The sequence below is a fragment of the Loxodonta africana genome, chromosome 3 (genome assembly GCF_030014295.1).
Source record: "Loxodonta africana isolate mLoxAfr1 chromosome 3, mLoxAfr1.hap2, whole genome shotgun sequence".
Classification (NCBI taxonomy): domain Eukaryota; kingdom Metazoa; phylum Chordata; class Mammalia; order Proboscidea; family Elephantidae; genus Loxodonta; species Loxodonta africana.
Genome location: NC_087344.1, coordinates 204604226 through 204626978, shown reverse-complemented (window position 1 = coordinate 204626978; position 22753 = coordinate 204604226). Strand labels below are relative to the sequence as shown.

At 40.6% G+C, this 22753-nt stretch overlaps 1 protein-coding gene across 9 annotated transcripts in view; it reads right to left on the bottom strand.

The window, feature by feature from the left end:
• POU2F1 (POU class 2 homeobox 1) overlaps nucleotides 1–22753 on the bottom strand; it is a 262547-nt gene that overhangs the window by 168878 nt on the left and 70916 nt on the right. Inside the window, exons 2-4 of one of the 9 annotated variants that reach the window (XM_064282903.1) lie at nucleotides 18007–18121; nucleotides 16817–17040; nucleotides 13684–13773 (exon numbers count right to left, since the gene is read on the bottom strand). The exons of 4 other annotated variants lie outside the window; for them this stretch is intronic. The gene's annotated coding sequence lies outside the window, so the exon portion shown is untranslated. Of the gene's footprint in view, nucleotides 1–13683; nucleotides 13774–14014; nucleotides 17041–18006; nucleotides 18918–22753 lie in introns of those variants that run through there. 4 more of the 9 variants (XM_064282904.1, XM_064282902.1, XM_064282905.1 and 1 more) reach the window with 4 other exon arrangements.

The window sequence follows — 22753 nt, the reverse complement described above, 5'->3', positions numbered from 1 at the left end:
TCTGGGGACACGATCTTCCTCCAGTAGCACTCTAATACCTTTAGCATAGGCAATTACATATTCTCTTTAATTTATCTAATTACAATCAAGTGAAAAAAATCTTTCAATTGATCATTTTATTTATAAAGTGCTTTGTTTAAATTAAGAATCACACTCAAATATACAAATATGTGCCCACATGAAATAGAGGTCTTGAAAACCAAATCTAGGTTTAAAATTACCTTAAATTACACAATATGTCATGGAAAGATAAATGAAGAGGGTAGGCAATTACAGTCTGCAAAGTGTCTAGCACACTGTAGGCCTTCAAATTTTTGCTGAATTAAAGCAAAATCCCTAAGTCAGTATGTCTGTCTGTTTTTGTCACTGTTGTTATAGTTGAGAATATACACCATAAAACACACCAATTCAACAGTTTCTACATGTACAATTGAGTGACACTGATTACATTCTTTGAACCGTGCAAGCATTCTCACCCTTCTCTTCTGAGTTGTTCCTCCCCCATCAACATAAACTCACGGTCCCCTAAGGTTCCTATCTAATCTTTCGAGTTGCCATTGTCACTTTGATCCCATACAGACAGTTCTTAAAATAGCATGCCCAAGACAGACATTTTTCACTAGTTAAGTTAAAACTACTGCTTGGTTTTAAGAAGACTCCTGCGGATATTTTTGGTTTAAAGTTTAAAGATTATTTCATGACAATAATTCCAGGGGTTCATTAAGGTTCTATGGCTCCAGAAAGTCTGTGGTCCAGGAAAATGTGAAATTCTGTTCTACATCCCCCCCGACCTCTTTGATCAGGATTCTTCTATAGAATCTCTGATCAAAACAGTAACGGTATCTGGGCATCATCCAGCTCTTCTGGTCTCATGCCAAAGGTGGCAATTGTACATGAAGGCAATTATCCACCAAGCATGTCTACCTTTAGGAGACATGTCACGACAGGTAAAAATGGAGTTCTCCGACAATCTGAGTAGATTCAATTGCAGCTCAGGAGTTGTTTGAATTTACCTGATCTTTAGTTCCTAATGCTCTGTCAAATAATAAATATAAAAACCATCCTCATCTTCCAGGCCTAAACAGATGATGCTGTGCCCTAAGATTTCCTGAAAGTAAAATTTATGGACCAGTGATACATACCTTGAGTCTACAGAAAGGACAGACTCTAGTAATTTAACCACGATCTATCAACTGCCTGCCATGTGCCACGTGTTGTGGATACTAGGGATTCAGCAGAGAGTAAAACAGACAAGGTTCCTTCTCTCCTGGAAGTTTCCAATCTTATCACAGAGATATATAAGGATAAATTATGATAAATGCTACAGAGGAAAAGAACAGACTGCTATGAGACCCTTTATCAAGAAACAGTTCGTCTAGGAAAACTGTCTTTGTATTGAGGTCTAAAGACTGAAACAGGAAGTGACTAGGAATAGGAGATGTAGAGGGTCAGAGCATGGTACCTGTAAGAATTCAAAATAAGGCCTAGGTGGCTCAAGTTCAGAGAGGGAGCGTGAAAGGGAAGGCTGGAGAAGTAGGCACAGGAAATATTAGTCTCTATCCTTAAAAACAGTGGGAATGATAAAAACTCTCAGCAAAATAGGACTAGAAGGAAAATTCCTCAGCGTAATAAAGGACATTTATACAAAGCCAATAGGCAACATCACCCTAAATGGAGAAAGCCTGAAAGCATTCCTCTTGAGATCTGGAACCAGACAAGGATACCCTTTATCACCACTCTTATTCAACATTGTGCTGGAAGTCCTAGCCAGAGCAATTAGGCAAGATAAAGAAAAAAAGGACATCCAGATTGGCAAAGAAGAAGTAAAAGTATCTCTATTTGCAGATGACATGATCTCATATACAGAAAACCCTAAGGAATCCTCCAGAAAACTACTAAAACTAATAGAAGAGTTCAGCAAAGTATCGGGATACAAGATAAACATACAAAAATCAGCTGGATTCCTCTACACCAACAAAAAGAACATCGAAGAGGAAATCACCAAATCAATGCCATTTACAGTAGCCCCCGAGAAGATAAAATACTTACGAATAAATCTTGCCAGAGATGTAAAAGACTTATACAAAGAAAACTACAGTACACTTCTGCAAGAAACCAAGAGGTTTACATAAGAGGAAAAATGTACCTTGCTCATGGATAGGAAGACTTAACAGTATAAAGATATCTATTCTACCAAAAGCGATCTATACATTTAATGCAATTCCTGTCCAAATCCCAAGGACAGTCTTTAATGAGATGGAGAAACAAATCACCAACTTCATATGGAAGGGAAAGAGGTCCCGGATAAATAAGGCATTACTGAAAAAGAAGAACAAAGTGGGAGGCCTTTCTTTACCTGATTTTAGAACCTATTATACCACCACAGTAGTCAAAACAGCCTGGTACTGGTACAATAACAGAAACATTGACCAATGGAACAGAATTGAGAATCCAGACATAAATCCATCCACATATGAGCAGTTCATATTTGACAAAGGCCCCCTAGCAGTTAAACGGGGAAAAGACAGTCTTTTTAACAAATGGTGCTTGGCCTAACTGGATATCCTTCTGCAAAAAAAAAAAAAAGAAACGAGACTCATACCTCACACCACGCACAAAAACTAACTCAAAATGGATCAAAGACCTAAATATAAAATCTAAAACAATAAAGATCATGGAAGGAAAAATAGGGACAACGTTAGGAGCTCTAATACATGGCATAAACAGTATACAAAACATTACTAACAATGTGGAAGAAAAACTAAATAACTGGGAGCTGCTAAAAATAAAACACCTATGCTCATCCAAAGACTTCACCAAAAGAATAAAAAGATTACCTACAGATTGGGGAAAAGCTTTTAGGCATAACATTTCCGATCAGCACCTGATCTCTAAAATCTACATGATACTGCAAAAACTCAACTACAGAAAGACAAATAACCCTATTAAAAAATGAGCAAAAGATATGAATAAACACTTCACTAATTTTTAAAAGAAGACATTCAGGCAGCTAACAAATACATGAGGAAATGTTCACGATCATTAGCCATTAGAGAAATGCAGATCAAAACTACAATGATATTTCATCTCACTCCAACAAGGCTGGCATTAATCCAAAAAACACAAAATAATAAACGTTGGAGAGGCTGTGGAGAGACTGGAACACTTATACACTGCTGGTGGGAATGTCAAATGGTACAACCACTTTGGAAATCGATTTGGCACTTCCTTAAAGAGCTAGAAATAGAGCTACCATACAATCCAGCAGTCCCACTCCTCAGAATATATCCTAGAGAAATAAGAGCCTTTACACGATCAGATATATGCACACCTATGTTTACTGCAGCACTGTTTACAATAGCAAAAACATGGAAGCAACCAAGGTGCCCATCAATGGATGAATGGATAAATTATGGTATATTCACACAATGGAATACTACGCATCCATAAAGAACAGTGAGGAATCTGTGAAACATTTCATAACATGGAGGAACCTGGAAGGCATTATGCTGAGTGAAATTAGTCAGTTGCAAAGGGGCAAATATTGTATAAGACCATTATTATAAGAACTTGAGAAATGGTTTAAATTGAGAAGAAAACATTCTTTTGTGGTTACGAGAGGAGGAATGGTGGGAGGGTAGCAGAGGGGTATTCACTAATTAGTTGGTATATACGAACTACTTTAGGTGAAGGGAAAGACAGCACATAATACAGGGGAGGTCAGCACAACAGGACTAAATCAAAAGCAAAGAAGTTTTCTGGATAAACTGCTTCGAAGGCCAGTGTAGCAGGGGTGGGGGTTTGGGGACCATGATTTCAGGGGACATCTAAGTCAACTGGCATAATAAAATCTATTAAGAAAACATTCCGCAACCCACTTTGAAGAGTGGCGTCTGGGGTCTTAAACGCTAGCAAGCAGCCATCTAAGATCCATCAACTGATCTCAACCCACCTGGATCAAAAGAGAATGAAGAACACCAAGGACACAAGGTAATTACAAGCCCAAGAGACAGAAAGGGCCACATGAACCAGAGACTACATCATCCTGAAACCAGAAGAACTAGATGGTAGCCGGCTACAACCAATGACTGCCCTGACAGGGAACACAATAGAGAACCCCTGAAGGAGCAGGAGAGCAGTGGGATGCAGACCCCAAATTCCCATAAAAAGACAAGACTTATTGGTGTGACTGAGATGGGAAGGACCCCAGTGGTCACGGCCCCCAGACCTTCTGTTGCCCCAGGACAGGAACCATTCCCAAAGCCAATTCTTCAGACATGGATTGGACTGGACAATGGGTTGGAAAGGGATGCTGATGAGGAGTGAGCTTCTTGGATCAGGTGAACACTTGAGACTATGTTGGCACCAGGGGAGATGAGAGGGTAGAGTGGATTAGGGGCTGGTGAAATGGACATGAAAAGAGAGTAGAGGGAGAGAGTGGGCTGTCTCATTAGGGGGAGAGTAATTGGGAGCATGTAGCAAGGTGTGTATAAGTTTTTATGTGAGAGACTGACTTGATTTGTAAACTTTCACTTAAAGCACAATAAAAATTATTTAAAGAAAAAAAAAAAAAAAGCAGTGGGAAATAATTTTAAGCCGGAGAATGGCATGATCAGATTTGTATTTTCAAAAGACCACCCTAGCTTCAGTGTAGAGAACAAATTAAAGGAGGGTTAGCAAGTTCCTGGGTGGCACAAATGGGTGAGCACTTGGCTACTAATCTAAAGGTTGAGATTTGAACCTACCCAAAGGCGGCTTGGAAGAAATGCCTGGTGATCTGCTTCTGAAAGTTCACAGCCTTGCAAACTGTAGAGAGTTCTGTTCTGCACACACGGGGTTTCCATGAATTGGAATCAGCTCGATGCCTACTGGTTTGTCCCTGGGTGGCACGAAAGGATTTACCCTCGACTACAAACCTAAAGGTTCACAATCTGAACCCACTCAGCAGTGACGTGATAGCAACGCCTGGTGATATGCGCCCGGAAGGATTACAGAGAAAAAACCACAACCATGAAATAGTTCTACTCTATGCTACGTGGGATCACAGTGAGTCCAAATTGACGGCAACGGGTTAGGTTTTTTTGTTTGTTTTAGCAGGGACAACTACTGTGCTCCAAGGGAGAGATGATGACTGCTTAGGCTAGCGTAGGAGAGAATATTATTGTTGTTGCTGTTAGGTGTTGTCAAGTTGGTTCCAACTCATAACAACCCAACATACAGCAGAACGAAATACTGCTCAGTCCGCCGCCATCCTTATAACCGTTGCTACATTTGAGCCCACTGTTGCAGACACTGCTGTCAGTCCATCTCGTTGAGGGGCTTCCTCTTTTTCGCTGACCCTCTACATTAGCAAGCCACCACTCGTCGGTCAGTTTGTCGTATCGTGGTGGCTTGCATGTTGCTGCGATGCTGGAAGCTATGCCATCGGTACTTCAAATACCAGCAGGATCACTCACAGTGGACAGACTTCAGCAGAGTTCAGCATAGCTTCCAGACTAAAATAGACTAGGAAGAAGGACCTGGTGATCTACTTCAAAAAAAACTGGCCAATAAAAACCTTATGAATAGTAGAGAATAAAAAAAAAAATGGAACGGAAAATGGGCAGATCTGGGAGTTATTAAGGTGGTAAAGCAGGCAGAGCTTGGTTCTAGCAAAGATTTGAGAATGAGGGAGAAAGGGTATTGAGGAACAACTTCTAGGTCTCTGGCTTGAACAACTGGAATGAGTAAGGTGATACTATTCACTGAAATGCAGAACCCTAAAGGATTACCAGGTATGCAGCATCACAAATAGTGACGGAAGCCAGGGGACCACAGAGATGGATACATCTGCTAGGTTGTCAAGGGAAAAGAAAACAGGAGCCTAGGACTGAGTCTTCATGAATTCTAATATCCAACAACAACAAACGAGGCAAAGCAAGAGCTACCACAGAAGTGGGAAGAAAACCAAGAGAGTGTGGTTTCACAGCTTCCAGGGAAGACAGCGTTTCAAGAAAGAACCCGTGGTCAACAGTGTCAAATGCTGATCAGAAGTCAAATAAGATGTCTGAGAAAATGCCTGCCGCACATAGAATTTTATGACCTAGAAGTGGTGGATTATTCCATGGTTCACATCATCTGTGCAATGCGACAAAAACACATGTTACTCATCTACGAATGGGGGCAGTCAGTGGGTTCAGTGGCAGAATTCTCCCCTTCCATACAGAAGATCCGGGCTTGATTCCCAGCTGGCACACTTCACGCACAGCCACCTTTCACCTGTCAGTGGAGGCTTGCGTGTTTTGTATGACGCTAAACAGGTTTCAGTAAAGTTCCTGGACTTGGAGGAAAGGCCTGGTGGTCTGCTTCTAAAAATCAGACAACGAAAACTCCACGGGTCACAATGGTTCGATCTGAACTGGTCACGGGGACGGCGCAGGGCCGGCAGCATTTCTTTCCATTGCGCATGGGGTTGCCATGAGTTAGGAGCTGACTCGACGACAGCAGCTAACAAAAACTCATCTATGAAGCCCCTCTCTTGTTTTGCCTTCCTTATTTCTGTTCATCCTTTCTTCCTTTTTACTCTCTCCCCCATAATAGCTCTTTAAAAGGTTTGTTTCCCACCTTCTTCACCTTCTTGTTCCACCTACTCATTTCTTTATTCTCCATATTTTACTGTTTTTCCTTCTTTACTTTTCCCTCCCCTTTTGATTATATAACATAAAACTGAAAATATTTCAGTTTTTATTAAATATTTCCTATGCTTCCTGTTCCTGTTCTTCTCTCCTCCAAAGAAAATATACAGATGGTAAATAAGCAGAGGAAACTTTAACATTTTGAGAAGGGGCCAATATGGCAGAGTAGTCAGGTGCTTCCTGTGGTCCCTCTTACAAAAAAGACCCGAAAAAACAAATGAATCAATTATATATGACAATCTAGAAGCCCTGAACATCAAGGGCAAAGTTGAGGGATCAGACTGAGTGGCAGGAAGAGATGTTTCAGAAGCAGCGAGGAGTTGCCAGACCTGACCTGGCTGGCAACCTGTGGGCTGGACTGGCCAGCGCACATAGGCTGAGGCAAGCAGCGGTGCTCGAGACACCTTTTCCACAACGGGAGAAACCCCGTGGCGGAGATTCTGCGCGAGCCTGCAGAACCGGGGTGAAGCAGCGCCAAATGTCGAAAGTTAAGTGCAAGCATCTAATCTACTGCTCAGGATCAAAAACACCCTTTCCCTATCTGGGAAGTACCCCCCTCCCCGCTCTGCTCCAGTCCCAGTCCAGCTTCAGCAACTGCCATGCACCCTGGGCCGGAAGCAGGACCTATCACATGCCTGGAGCCATTCTCCTGGCTTTGGAGAGGAAACAAATTTACAAACAGGAAAAAATAATCTTCCAGCTCCCCTAAACTGGGAACTCCGGGCAAGCACAGCCCTTTGCCTAGGCACAGGCAAAAAGGGTCCACAGACTTTGGCCTTCGACCTCTGCCTAGACCCGTGTGAGGCCATTTTAACAGCATAGGCCCTCATTAGCACAGTACAACAGGGTATATACCTAAAATCTATTTTCAGGTGCAAAAGCTAACGTACTGGTACAACAGATACATAGACCAATGGAACAGAATTGAGAATCCAGACGTAAATTCATCCACCTATGAGCAGCTGATATTTGACAAAGGCCCAAAGTCTGTTAAATGGGGAAAAGACAGTCTCTAACAAATGGTGCTGGCATAACTGGATATCCATCTGCAAAAAAAAAAAAATGAAACAGACCCATACCTCACACCATGCACAAAAACTAACTCAAAAATGGATCAAAGACCAAAATATAAAATCTAAATCACCAAAGATCATGGGAAAAAGTAGACGTTAGGAGCCCTAATACATGGCATAAACACAATAAAACATAACTAACAATGCACAAACAGCAAAAGAGAAACTAGATTAACTGGGAGCTCCTAAAAATCACACACTTATGCTCATCAAAGACTTCACCAAAAAAGACAACCTACACACTGTGAAAAAATTTTTCACTATGACAAATCCAGCCAGCGTCTAATCTCTAAAATCTTCAAGATTCTGCAAAACCTCAACAACAAAAAGACAAACAGCCCAGTTGATAAATGGGCAAAGGATATGAACAGGCACTTCACCAAAGACATTCAGGCAGCTAACATTCATGGAAATGCTCAGGATCATTAGCCATTACAGAAATGCAAACGAAAACTGCAGTGAGATACCATCTCACCTCAACAAGGCTAGCATTAATCCAAAATACGCAAAATAATAAATGCTGGAGAGGTTGGGGGACTAGAACACTTACACACTGCCAGTGGGAATGCAAAGCGGTACAACCACTTTGAAAACGATTTGGCGCTTCCTTAAAAAGCTAGAAATAGAACCGCCGTAACATCCAGCAATCCCTCCCCTTGGAATATACCCTAGAGAAATAAGAGCCCTCTCACAAATAGATACATGCACAGCAATGCTCACTGCAGCACTGTTCACAACAGCAAAAAGGTGGAAACAATCTAGGTGCCCATGGATGGACAAATGGATAAACAAATTCGGGTATATTCACACAATGGAATACTATGCAAGGATAAGGAACAAGGATGAATCCACGAAACATCTGACAACATGGATGAATCCAGAAGGCATGACACTGACTGAAATTAGTCAGTTGCAAAAAGACAAATATTGTATGAGACCACTATTTTAAAAACTCAGAAGAACATTCTTTGACAGTTACAACGGTGGGTAGAGAGGGAGAGGGGAATTCACTAACTACACAGACAAGAATTATCTTAGGTGAAGGGAAGGACAACACACAATACAGGGGAAGTCAGCACAACTGGACTAAACCAAAAGCTAAGATGTTTCCTGAACACAACCAAACACTTCAAAGGATGGAGTAGCAGGGGCAGGGGTCTGGGAGCATGGTTTCGAGGGACAGCTAGGTCAACTGGCATTAACAAAGTTTATTAAGAAAACATTCTGCATTCCACTTTGGTGAGTGGTGTCTGAGGTCTTAAAAGCTATCAAGCAGCCATCTAAGATACATGAATTGGTCTCAACCCAGTTGGTACAAAGGAGAACGAAGAACACCAAAGACACAAGGAAAATACTAGCCCATGAGACAAAAGAGCCACATAAACCAGAGACTCCATCAGCCTGAGAGCAGAAGAACTACATGGTGCCCCGTTACCACCAATGACCGCCCTGGCAGGGAACACAACAGACAGTCCCTGATGGAGCAGGAGTAAAAAGTGGGGTGCAATACTCAAATTCACGTAAGAAGACCAGACTTAATGGTCTGAGACTAGAGGGACCCCAGAAGTCATGGCCCCTGGACTCTCTGTTAACCCAGAACTAAAACCATTCCTGAAGCCAACTCTTCATACAAAGAGTAGACTGGACTATAAAACATAAAAGAATACTGGTGAAGACTGTTATATGGGCAGCTCCTGGCTGAGACAGGATGAGAAGGCAGAAAGGGACAGAAGCTGGTTGAATGGACATGGGAAACACGAGGTGCAAAGGCAGAGTGTGCTGTCACATTATAGGGATTGCAACTAGGGTCACATAACAGTATGTCTTTAAGCTTTTGTATGAAAAATTATTTTGAGCTGTAAACTTTCACCTAAAGCACAAAAAAAAGAACAGACAATTTACACTTCAGATTGGTTGGTGGTATGGGTTAGGAATAAAATGTAGTTGCTTTTACTCAGACGCAGCTTAAGAATAATTTCTTCACAAGGTATGTCAATGATTCCAATAGGAAAGGATTTCCTAAAATACCGAACTCTTCCTACGTAAGAATAGTCTTCTGGTATATTAAATATTTTACTCTCGCATTGCTAACTTCTGGGTTTTATGTGGCCAAAACAACTGTCTAATAAATCTGAGAATAAGTAAATTATTCAATAGGATTTATCTACAAGTAGTTTCTCCTGAACACTTCCAGTGTACGAAGGTACAGAAACGCAGAAAGGAAAATACTGCAGGCATAAGCAGCATTTCACAGAAGCATAGCAGTCTTTATTAAGATTTCAGCTTTTCATGCGATATTTATCCAGTCATCCCTCATCCCATCTTTTGGGGGGGAAGGGAAATGGTAGAGAGAATTTAAAATTCACCATTATGAGAACACAGTGCTACTAGGTCCCCAGGTAGTACAAATAGTTTACCCTTATCTGCTAACCTAAAGTTTGGCAGTTCGAACCCATGCAGCAGTGTCACGGACGAAAAAGGCTGACAATCTGCCTCCATTAAGATTACAGACAAGAAAATCCTATGGAGCAGTTCTACTCCGTAACACATGAGATCACCATGAGTCTGAACTGACTCGACGGCAACTAAGAAAAACAACAGCAGCACCAATGGAGTGCTAGTAAGCAGCCTATTTTAAGATGTCTTTACTTCTCGCCCTGGGTGACCGCAAACAATTAAGCACTCAGCTGCTAACCGAGAGGTTGGAGATTTGAATCCACCCAGAGGCACCTTCGAAGAAAGTTTGGCGGTCTTCTTCCGAAAGGTCACAGCCCTATGAAGAGCTCTGAAACACATGAGGTTGCCATGAGTCAGAATGGACTTGACGGTAACTGGTTATTTCTTGCCCTATACCTCTCCAGAACTCTTCCAGGTGGTCTTCAAATGTCGAAATTCTATAACCCTGCCTACATGGTTAGGCTCAAGCGAACCCTGGCATTTAAAAATTGGGCATGGGAAAACTGAACAGCTGAATTATAAACAGTATTTAGCCCCATCTTCCAACATTAGGAGGAACATGGGGCTAAATCACGGCCACTGTAAATCTCCCTGCAGAATGATGCACACATACAACTAGTATAGAGTTTTCAGATAAGCTGCAACATAACTGTCTGATGCAAGGAAACACTGTTAGTCCTCATCATTGTTCTTCCACCATCAATACTCAAAGACCTAGAAGGAAAGGAGAAGAATGAAAGAAATTATGGCAAGGCATTATCTAAAATAACCAAGCTGAGCTCTGTTACTAGTTCTATAGCAACAAGTGTAATTCATAATTTTATTCTGTACCCAGAGACATTAAACTTTACCTGAATAGGGGGAAAAAACAGCAGAGAGCAGCAGTGGATTAAAAGCAAAATGTCACCTTCTGGAGGTTATAGCTCTAATAATGTAGGAAAAAGATGTGTACATAACTGACACAAAGTAGTCAAGAAAGTCCTGCGCAGAGCAACACAATGTGAGCCACAATGAAGTAAAGGAAAATATCCACCTTATCACTGCACAGATATTATAAGGAACAAGAAAACCTCGTTGGGAAGGAAGAAAAAAAAATCGCATCATTTTTAGTTTGCTGCCTGTGTTTGTTCAGAATAAATTAGGAGTTTGATCAACAATTATTACCTTTGTTTTTTTTTAAGCAGAGATTATTCATGAATAGTGTCCTCCGGTTCAGGTTTAATTACTTAGGAAGGGAAGGGGGACGAGAAAATTAAAACACTTATTTTTAACTATGACTTTTATACCTTTGTCAAGCCCAGTAATTTCTGACACTATGACATTTCTAAGTCCCTAATTTTTTATCCTAAGCATGTGAAGTTGATAGTAGGGAGGAAGGAAAGAAGAGTCAGGAAACACGGACTACAAGTTCAAACTGTTGCTACACCACTCCCTCCACCTAGACAATCAGTAATTCCTACTCAGATTACCCTAGCTTTTCACGTATGAGCCAATGAGAGTGCCCATCACTCCTGGGGACAATGGGGAAGGACAGAGGCTACTAGCCTGAGGCCAAGGGAAAGAAAAATCAGTGTTTTAAGGAACAAGTCTAGAAGGCGATTCTCCTAATGCATCTTAAGACAGAAATGTCTGATTTACAAATTTTGGAAAACATAATGTTTTCAAGAAACTGATTGTCTATCTCAATGTACCTGGCTCAAATGTTGTAAAATTTGCCAGTGTAAATCTAAGTTCTCGAACTTTTCCAAATAACAGCTCTAGTGATATTTATGCAATGTAACCTCCCATGCTCTGAAAAAGAGAGAGCAACAACATTCTCTGTGAACTTAAAACAAGAAGCTAGACAGAACTCTGAATATGGTTTGTTTTTTCATAATCCTGGTGAATGAGCAATAAACCTAAGGACTCAGATTAAGAATATCCCAAAAAAGGGAATGTTATTAAAGAAAAAAAAGGAATATTTATTATGTGCATTTTGCAGAATTAGTGAAGCAATTCATTACAAAAAAGCATTTATTTCTGATGAGCAAATAAAAACATATTAAGACAATGAAAAGACAAGCCACGAACTGGGAACAAAGATTTGTAAAACACATATCTGACAAAAGACTGGTATCTAAAATATACAAAGAACTCTTAAAAGTCAAAAATCAGAAAACAAGCAACCCAATTACAAAATAGGCAAAAGATGTGAACAGTATCTTATCAAAGAGGATACACAAACGGCAAATAGGCAGATGAAAAGTTGCTCAACATCATATATCATTAGGGAATTGCAAATTAAAATGATATATATACCACTATACACCTATGAGAACGGTTAAGATCCAAAACACTGACACCACCAAATGCTGGCGAGGATGTGGAGCAACGCAAACTCTCACTCACTGCTGATGTGAATACAAAACGATACAGCTACTCTGGAAGACCGTCTGCCGATTTTCTTACAAAGCTAAACATCAGCCTGACAATCCATTCAGCATCGCATGCCGAGGTATTTACTGACCACTTATGGCCACACAAAAACCTGCACAAATATTTACAGTGGTTTTATTCATAATTACAAAAAATTAGAAGCAACCAAGACGTCCTTCAATAGATACATGGATGAACAAACTGTAGTACATCCACACCATGGAGTATTAGTCAAGGATAATAAGGAATGAGCTACTGAGCTACAAAAATACATGGGCAAAGGCATATTGCTAAGTGAAGGAACCCAGAAACACCCCAGTGCCGTCGAGTCAATTCCGACTCAAAGTGAAGGAAGTCAGTCTGAAAAAGTTCCATGCTATATGGTTCCAGCTGTATGACGTTCTGGATAAGGTAAAACTGTTGTTGTTTTTAAGTGCTGCTGGGTCAATTTCAACTCACAGAGATCCCCTGTGACAGAGCAGAGCTGCCCCACAAAGTTTTTCTGGCTGTAACTGTTAAAGAAGCAGATTGCCAGGTCTTTCTCCCACAGAGTCTCTGGGTGAGTTCAAACTGCCAGCTTTTCAGTCAGCAGTTGAACACTTCATCATTGTGCCACCAGCATTCCTCAGACAAAACTATACAGACTAAAAAGATCAGTGGTTACTAGGGGTTCTAGGAGAGGGGGAAGAGGGAGAAGAGGTGTGGCAGCAGGCATTTTCCCATCCGTGAAAGCATTCTGCAGGACACTGTAATGGCGAGTATGCCACCTTATGCGTGTGTCAAAGCCCACTGAACTGTACAACACAAAGTGTGAACCCTGATGTAAAGTGTGAACTTCAGGTAATAATAATATATCAACACTGATTCACCAATTGTCACAAATGTATTACACCAATGTGAGATGTTAACAACAGGAGAAACTGTGTACAGAGGAAAAAGGGTTTATAAGAACTCTCTCTACTTCCCTGCAATTTTGTCTGTACATCTAAAATTGCTGCAAAAAATAGCATATTAGAAAAATAAACAATTTTTTAAAAATATATAAGGAACTAAGACAAACTTACTAGTGGCAAACAATCGGTCTTAGAAAAAACTCTCCCACTTCACTCTAACAGACTGCAGGGAATCCTTTATTTCGGGGCAGCAGCTTTTGTCTGTGAAGGGCCAGAGAGCAAACATTTCAGTCTTTGTGGTCCACATGGTCTCTGCTGCAAGGACTCCACTGCAGCACAAGAGCAGCCACAGACAACAGTGAACAACAAACGGGTGTGGCTGTGTTCTAATATAACTTTATTTGTGGATACTGAAATTTCAATTTCATATAATACTCGCGTATCATGAAATATTATACTTCTTTCCATTTCTTTGTACCATGTAAAAACCATTCACTCTTACCTCACAGACCATACAAAAGCAAAAGTGTGCTGGACTTGGCCAGAGGACTTTCGTTTGCCTATCCCTAAGTTCAACTGATATTCCATCAGTTCCTGGAGCCTTGTTTTCCGCCAATGCCTCCAGAGCAGCTAGGACTTCTTCCTTCAGTACCGTCGGTTCCTGATCATATGCTACCACTTGAAATGGCTGAACATCGAATAATTCTTTTTGGTATAATGATTCTGTGTATTCCTTCCATCTTCTTTTGATGCTTCCTGCATCATTTAATATTTTCCCCATGGAATCCTTCCCTGTTGCGACTTGACGCTTGAATTTTTTCTTCAGTTCTCTCAGCTTGACAAACGCCAAGCGTGTTCTTCCCTTTTGGTTTTCTATCTCCAGCTCTTTGCACATGTCATTATAATACTTTTTCTTCTCAAGCCGCCCTTTGAAATCTTCTGTTCAGTTCTTTTACTGCATCCTGTCTTCCTTTTGCTTTAGCTGCTCGACATTCGAGAGCAAGCAGTTCTTTTTTTCTTCCTTTTGCTTTAGCTGCTCGACGTTCGAGAGCAAGTTTCAGAGTCTCCTCTGACATCCATCTTGGTCTTTTCTTTCTTTCCTGTCTTTTCAATGACCTCTTGCTTTCTTCATGGATGATGCCCCTGAATGTCATTTCACAACTCCTCCGGTCTTCAGTAACTAGTGTTCAATGCATCAAATCTATTCTTGAGATGGTCTCTAAGTTCAGGTGGGATATGCTCAAGGTCGCATTTTGGCTCTCGTGGACTTGCTCTGGTTTTCTTCTGTTGCAACTTGAACTTGCATATGAGCAACTGATGGTCTATTCCACAGTCCGCCCCTGGCCTTGTTCTGACTGATGATATTGACCTTTTCCATGCTCTCTTTCCACATATGTGGAACTGCCAACCTTTTGGTTAGCAGCCATAGCACTTAATCACTATGCCACCAGCATTTCCTCCATGTGTATAGTCACCATTTATGTTGGTGAAAGAAGGTATTTGCAATGAAGAAATTGTTGGTCTTGCCAAATTCTATCATTCGATCTCCAGCACTGTTTCTATCACCAAGGCCATATTTTCCAATTACCAATCCTTCTTCTTTGTTTCCAACTTTCACATTCCAATCACCAGTAATTATCAATGCATCCTGATTGCATCTTCGATCAATTTCAGACTGCAGCAGCTGATAAAAATCTTCAATTTCTTCCCCTTTGGCCTTAGTGGTTGGTGCATATGTAAATTTGAACAACAGTTGTATTAACTGGTCTTCCTTGTATGTGCATGGATATTATCACTGACAACGTTGTACTTCAGGAATAGATCTTGAAATGTTTTTGACAATCAATGCAACACCATTCCTCTTCAAGCTGTCATTCCTAGCATAGTTGACTATATGATTGTCCAATTCAAAATGGCCAATACCAGTCCATTTCAGCTCACTGATGCCTAGGATAACGATGTTTATGCGTTCCATCTCATTTTTGATGATTTCAAATTTTCCTAGATTCATACTTTGTACATTCCAGGTTCCAATTATTAATGGATGTTTGCAGCTGTTTCTTCTCATTTTGAGCTGTGCCACATCAGCAAATGAAGGTCAATTGAGATGTTTCAGTAAACGGATGCAGCGCTGGAGGGGCTCACTCGTCTATGCCAAGAAATATGGAAGACAGCTTCCTGGCCAACTGACTGGAAGAGATCCGTATTTATGCCTATTCCCAAGAAAGGTGATCCAACCGAATGTGGAAATTATAGAACAATATCATTAATATCACACGCAAGCAAAATTTTGCTGAAGATCATTCAAAAACGGCTGCAGCAGTATATTGACAGGGAACTGCCAGAAATTCAGGCTGGTTTCAGAGGAGGACGTGGAACCAGGGATATCATTGCTGATGTCAGATGGATCCTGGCTGAAAGCAGAGAATACCAGAATGATGTTTGACTGTGTTTCATTGACTACGCAAAGGCAGTCGACTGTGTGGGTCATAACAAATTATGGATAACATTGCAAAGAATGGGAATTCCAGAACATTTAATTGTGCTCGTGAGGAACCTGTACATAAAGCATGAGGCAGTTGTTCCACCAGAACAAGGGGCTACTGATTGGTTTAAAGTCAGGTAAGGTGTGCGTCAGGCTTGCATCCTTTCACCATACCTATGCAATCCGTATGCTGAGCAAATAATCCAAGAAGCTGCACTATATGAAGAAGAATGGGGCATCAGGATTGGAGGAAGACTCATTAACAACCTGCATTATGCAGATGACACAACCTTGATTGCTGAAAGTGAAAATGACTTAAAGCACTTACTAATGAAGATCAAAGACCACAGCCTTCAGTATGGATTGCACCTCGACACAAAGAAAACAAAAATCCTCACAACTGGACCAATGGGCAACATCATGATAAACAGCAAAAAGATTGAAGTTGTTAAGGATTTCATTTTACTTGCATCCACAATCAACAGCCGTGGAAGCAGCAATCAAGAAATCAAACGACGCATTGCACTGGGCAAATCTGCTGCAAAGGACATCTTTAAAGTGTTGAAAAGCAAAAATGTCATCTTGAAGACTAAGATGCGCCTGACCCAGGCCATGGTATTTTCAATCGCATCATAAAAACGTGAAGCCTGGGCAATGAATAAGGAAGACCGAAGAAGAATTGACCCCTTTGAATCGTGGTGTTGGCAAAAAATATTGAATATACCATGGACTGCCAAAAGACCGAACAAATCTGTCTTGGAAGAAGTACAACCGGAATGCTCTTTAGAAGCAAGGATGGCGAGACTGCATCTTACATACTTTGGACATGTTGTCAGGAGGGATCAGTCCCTGGAGAAGGACATCATGCTTGGTAAAGTACAGGGTCAGCCGAAAAGAAGAAGACCCTCAACGAGGTGGATTGACACAGTGGCTGCAACAATGGGCTCAAGCATAACAACGACTGTAAGGCTGGCACAGGACTGGGTAGTGTTTCGTTCTGTTGTGCACAGGGTCGCTATGAGTCGGAACAGGCTCGACAGCACCTAACAACAACAACAAACCCTGAGTTATTTTCATCATTGTTTGTGGAAATAAAAAAATTATAAACATTTATAACAATATCTCTTTCTTGAAATTTCATTAATTTATTTCCTCCATCTAAGTATCCCACAGGCACTTTCTGAAGTCTTCATTTCATCAGATTCCCTCTTTCCCTGCAGACTCTCCCCTGGGCACAGCTTGCCTTTCCCTTGAATGATTTTAAATCAAAATCTACTCATGTCAGAAAAAATGTTACCCATCTCAGTCTTTTATAAAGCTAACTTCCTTGAACTACTGTAAAGCTCCAAACCTTTTCATGTTCAATCTTTTTAATAAATATAGGTTTGACCCATCTTATGATTCCCCTTCTCTCTCAGCCTTCATTTAAGCCTAATTCCATACACTGAGACTCCTTTCGGGTCTTAAGCTGCCTTTGGTGATGGGGCAGGTTTTGGTCACAAATGGGTTTAGTGTTTAAAATCTCTCCAGCAACTGTTCAAATGGCTTCTAAGAAAACTTATGAAAAGGGCTGGTCCATTGCTCTAAATTGCTTTTCTCTCTACTTTCCTGGTTAGATACCAAAAAACCTGCTGCCGTCGAGTTGATTCTAACTCACAGCGACCCTACAGGACAGAGATGAACTGCCCCATAGGGTTTTCCAAGGAGCGCCTGGTGGATTTGAACTGCCAACCTTTCGGTTCGCAGCCATAGCTCTTAACCACTATGCCACCAGGGTTTCTCCCAGTGAGATATTCCTTTTTTATTAAATAATAATGATGATGCCGATAATAGTTATTACCATCAGTATTACAATGTTTTAAAAATTGTTACATATCTTTAAATTTAAAGCCACAGCATCCTACAATGATAAATTATTTAAATAATAAAAAAAAATACAAACATAAATTCATCACAATGTTTGAAATACATTAAAATCAATACAGACTTGGAAAGGTATAATCACAAACCTTAAAAGTGTTGAGAAATCATTTATTATTGTTGCAAAACTTGAAAAATGTCATCAACGTTGCTGAACTGTACATGTAGAAACTGCTGAATTGGTGTATGCTCTGCTATGTATATCTCAACAACAAAAATAAAACAGATAATTAAGAAAATCGTTTCTTTCATAAAAAGTGACCCTATGTGTGGGAACTATGTAAATGTGTACTCTGTGGTGCAGGGTTCTTTCAGATTAGCAGAGAGAACATTCTGGAGTTTGTGACAGCCAGGTGGTGGAGGCAGAAAGGTGATGGGCAGGACATATGGCATTTAATAAAGAAGATTTCACTCCATCTCTCCCCATCCATGAATAACAGGTGTTTAACTGCACCTATATTAAAACTGTTCATAGCAAAGGCAGCATTAACAGTACCAGCAAAAATGCCATGGCTCAGCAATCTGGGTTTGACTGGAAAGTGATTTCTCCTGAAGACAGATGCCACCCCACAGGAACAAAAGCAGGAAAACAGTCCAGTGTATGATCAGAGGCAAAAGCAAGAAAGGGTTAAAACTTCGAGTCTCAGATGAATCCCCGAGATTTATCGCCCTGATGTTCTCTTTAAACTTGGAACTCAAACCACTCCCAGAGGTCACTTTTCAGCCAAATGACAGACTGGCCCATAAAATAAATAATATCACCCATGACTACTGTGCTCCTTGAAATAATCGCCTAGATTAGACCAAACATGAGAAGGCTAGGGAAGCCAGGGAAGCTAGATTAATGGAAACAGAACAACCAAAATGGAAATAACAAGAATGTTGTGAAAAATGTAACCAACACCACTGAACAATATGTACAGAAATTGTTAAATGAGAATGTGATTTCCTGTGTAAGCTTTCACCAAAAAACACAATAAAATATTTAAAAAAAAAAACAAACTTTAAATCCCCCCCACCCCGGCCCAGACTCCCTGGCTACATCTTTAGAGCATCCTGCACAGGAAACAGAAATGGTAATTTCCTACATGATACAAAGCAAGAAGCTCTTTGACTTTTATGCTGCTGCCAAGTGTCTAAACCAAAGGATTCTGGCAGATTACAGTACCCCAAAACAAGAAACCAAGGGATGTGGTTCCTAAAAAGCAATATCCAGGGCCCATTAAAGGTCAAAACAACATTTCCTCAAGCAGTTAACATATTCAATTTTCTTTTTTTTTTTTTCACTTCAAGTACACTAGCCAACTTTTAATGTTAAAAGAAATCCTTAGGACCAAAAAAGGGGCTGAATGTGCTATGTATTTTTATTTGAATACCACATGGGGAAAAAGCAGAAACACTAAATATCTCCAAGTAAAATTTTAAATAAAATGTTACCACTGGTTCTACAAAGGAATTACTTATTTAATTCTTTTAATGTTCTTTTTAACCTCATGAATCACCTCTATAACCCTGTTATGGACTGAGTTGTGTCCCAAAAAATGTGTGTCAACTTGGCTAGGCCATGATTCCCAGTACTGCGTGAGCTGATGTGATTATCCTCTGTGTTAGAAATCCTAACCTCTATGATGTTAACAAGGCAGGGTCAGAGGCAGTTATGTTAACGAGGCAAGACTCAATCCACAGGATTAGGTTTTATACTGAGTCAATCCCTTTTGCGACATAAAAGAGGGAAGACAGCAGGCAAGAGAGGAACCTCATGCCACCCAGAAAGAAGTGCAGGGAGCAGAGTGCATCCTTTGGACCAGGGGTCCCTGAGCTGTGAAGCTCCTACGCCCAGGGGAAGACTGATGACAAGGACACCCCCCCAGCGCCCACAGAGAGAGAAGATGCCTTCCCCTTGAGCTGGTGCCCTAACTCAGACGTCCAGCCTCCTAAGCTATGAGAGAATAAATTCCCATTTGTGAAAGGCATTCACTTGTGGTGTTTCTGTTACAGCTGCACCAGGTAACTAAGACAATTCCTAAAAAGGCAGGCCCACAAACGCAAGGGGAGTTCAGGACGGTCACTAAAGATTAGGTCGCAAACTGTGCATCATTAGTTTAACATCAAATAAGAAGAAAACCGTACACCATCAGAAGTTCAAGTCTTGCTCTTTACTCTATTAAAATAAAAGTTGAAATTTAAAAACAATACTAAGAAAAGGAGTATTATTCCTTCTCCCCTTCTCATCACTCTCCCTCTTCTGTCTCTCTGTTTCTCCCCAAACACAGCTCCAAACTACTTACTGGCTATCCAATTTCTTTGAAAAAAATAAAAATAAGCAAACAGAACCACAGTCTAAACATGCAGTCATGAGATACTTCTTTGCAATGAACTAAGGAGGTCTTTGACTATTACAACAGACTTGCTAACATGATGTTTTTTTCAAAGAATATTGTTGTTAGGTGCCGTCAAGTCAACATCGGCTCACAGAGACCCCCACGTGACAATAAAACTATGTCGTAAGTTTTTCCTGGTGGTGCAATGGTTGAAGTGCTCAGCCGCTAACTGAAAGGGCAATGGTTTGAACCCACCGGTGACTCTGGAAGAAAAAAGATCTGGCTATATGCTCCCATAAAGATTACAGCCTAGGAAACCCTGCAGGCAGTTCAACTTTGTCCTTAAGGATCACTGTGAGTCAGAATCAACCCGATGGTACACAACAACAATAATCTTTACAGAAGCAGATCGCCAGGTCCTTCTCCCATGGAGCTACTGGATGGCTTAGAACCGTCAACCTTTTGTTGTGCATCAGAGTGCTTAACCTTTGCACCACCAGGGCTCCCTTCTCAAAGATTAAATTCATTGCCATCAAATCGATTCTGATGCGCAGCGACCCTATAAGACACAGTAGAACTGCCCCATAGGGTTTCCAAGGAGCAGCTGGTGGATACGAACGGCCAAGCTTTTGGTTAGCAGCTGAGTTCTTAACCACTGCGCCACCAGGACTCCTCTCAGAGGTCAAGAGGAATGAAATATCCAGAACCGTGGACTCCAGTGCAAAAGCAAAATACGTGTCAGCACCATTAAAATAACTTTACACTAAGCAGGCTAACTACAAGTGAAATGTGTAGAACACGAAATTTCAATAATCTCTCTCAAATTTTAAGTTGGTTTTGCATAGGCTACCCCTTTCCTTACTGCCCATTTAAAGCCTTTTTTCTGTTATTTCTTAATTCAATCCCAAAAAAGGCAATGTAGGACAGCAGGCCTCTACACAACCCAACTACACAAAAAACCAAACATCCAATTTGAGAAGTAGGAGCAGATTAGCAAGAACTTTCTTACTATTACACAAGAACTGTTCTCAACAATGCAAACCCTGGTGGCGTAGTGGTTAAGTGATACAGCTGCTAACCAAAGTGTCAGCAGTTCAAATCCGCCAGGCGCTCCTTGGAAACTCTATGGGGCAGTTCTACTCTGTCCTATGGGGTCACTATGAGTCAGAATTGACTCAACGGCACTGGGTTTTTTTTTGCGGGGGGGTTCTCAACAATTAAACTTATTCCTATTTGCCTGCTATGTTACATAGACAAAGAGAGGAGAAGCGAATTCACCAATCTACAGTGAATATAAATCAAAGTTATTATTAAAAAATATGCAGGAAACAACCTAAATGACCATCAACAGACAAATGAACTAACAAAATGTGGTATGTACATATAGTGGAATACTACCCAGCCAGCAGGACAAATGAAGTCTTGATACATGCTACAGTATGGATGGAGCTTAATGTTATATTCAGTGAAATAAGCCAATCACCAAAGGGTAAATATTATATGACCTTATTGAAAAAGACAAGAAAAGACAAATACATAGAGAACAAAGTTTATTACTGGTTACCAAGGGGTGGGAGGGAGGGGGAAAAGGAGGGTTAATGGTAATGGAAAAATCTCATTGATTAAGGGTAGGGTTGCGCAGATGAGTATTGTAATTGCTGTAAAAAGCTGAAATGGTAAAGTTCTGGGATACACATATTTACAACAATGAACCCCCCCCCCCAAAAAAAAGGGCAACAGAGGAAGAAGAGTTAGGTACAGGAGGAGGATATGGAATGCGTGGCTAATTGCCTCTATGAACAACTGCCTCCTTTGCTGTGAGACCAGAAAAACTTGATGGTGCCCCACTGTCATTACTGCACATTTTAATCAAACATTCCATAGAATTCTGATCAAAAGGGGGGAAATGCAGAACAGAATTTCAAATTCTCATGGACTCTAGACTTTCTGGAGCCATGGAGGGTAGATAAACCCTTGAAACTATTGCCTTGAGATAATCTTTAAACCTTAAACCAAAAACACCCCCTGAAGTCTTTTTAAAACCAAACACTAGTTTAGCTTAACTAGTAAAAAAAAATCTTCCTTAAGCATTATACTCTTTTCAGAACTATCTATATGGGATCAAACTGACAACAGCAACTCAAAAAATTAGATAGGAACCTTAGGAGGCAGTGAATTTATGTTAATGAACAAGGAACAATTCAGAAAGGGAGGGTGAGAATGGCTGCACAACTTGAAGGATATAATCGTTACTAAATCATACATGTAAAAGTCTGTTGAACTGGTGTACACTTTGCTGTATATTCTCAACAAAATAAAATTTAGACAAAAAAAGAACTTATGTGCTACCACAACAGAATTAATAAGAATGTTGACACATCATAAAAAACGTAATCCGTATCACTGAGTCATCCGTGTAGAAATTATTAAACGGAAACCTAATTTGCTGTGTAAACTCTCACCGAAAACATAATAAATTACTATACAAAAAAAAAAAAAAAGCAGGGTATTAAGA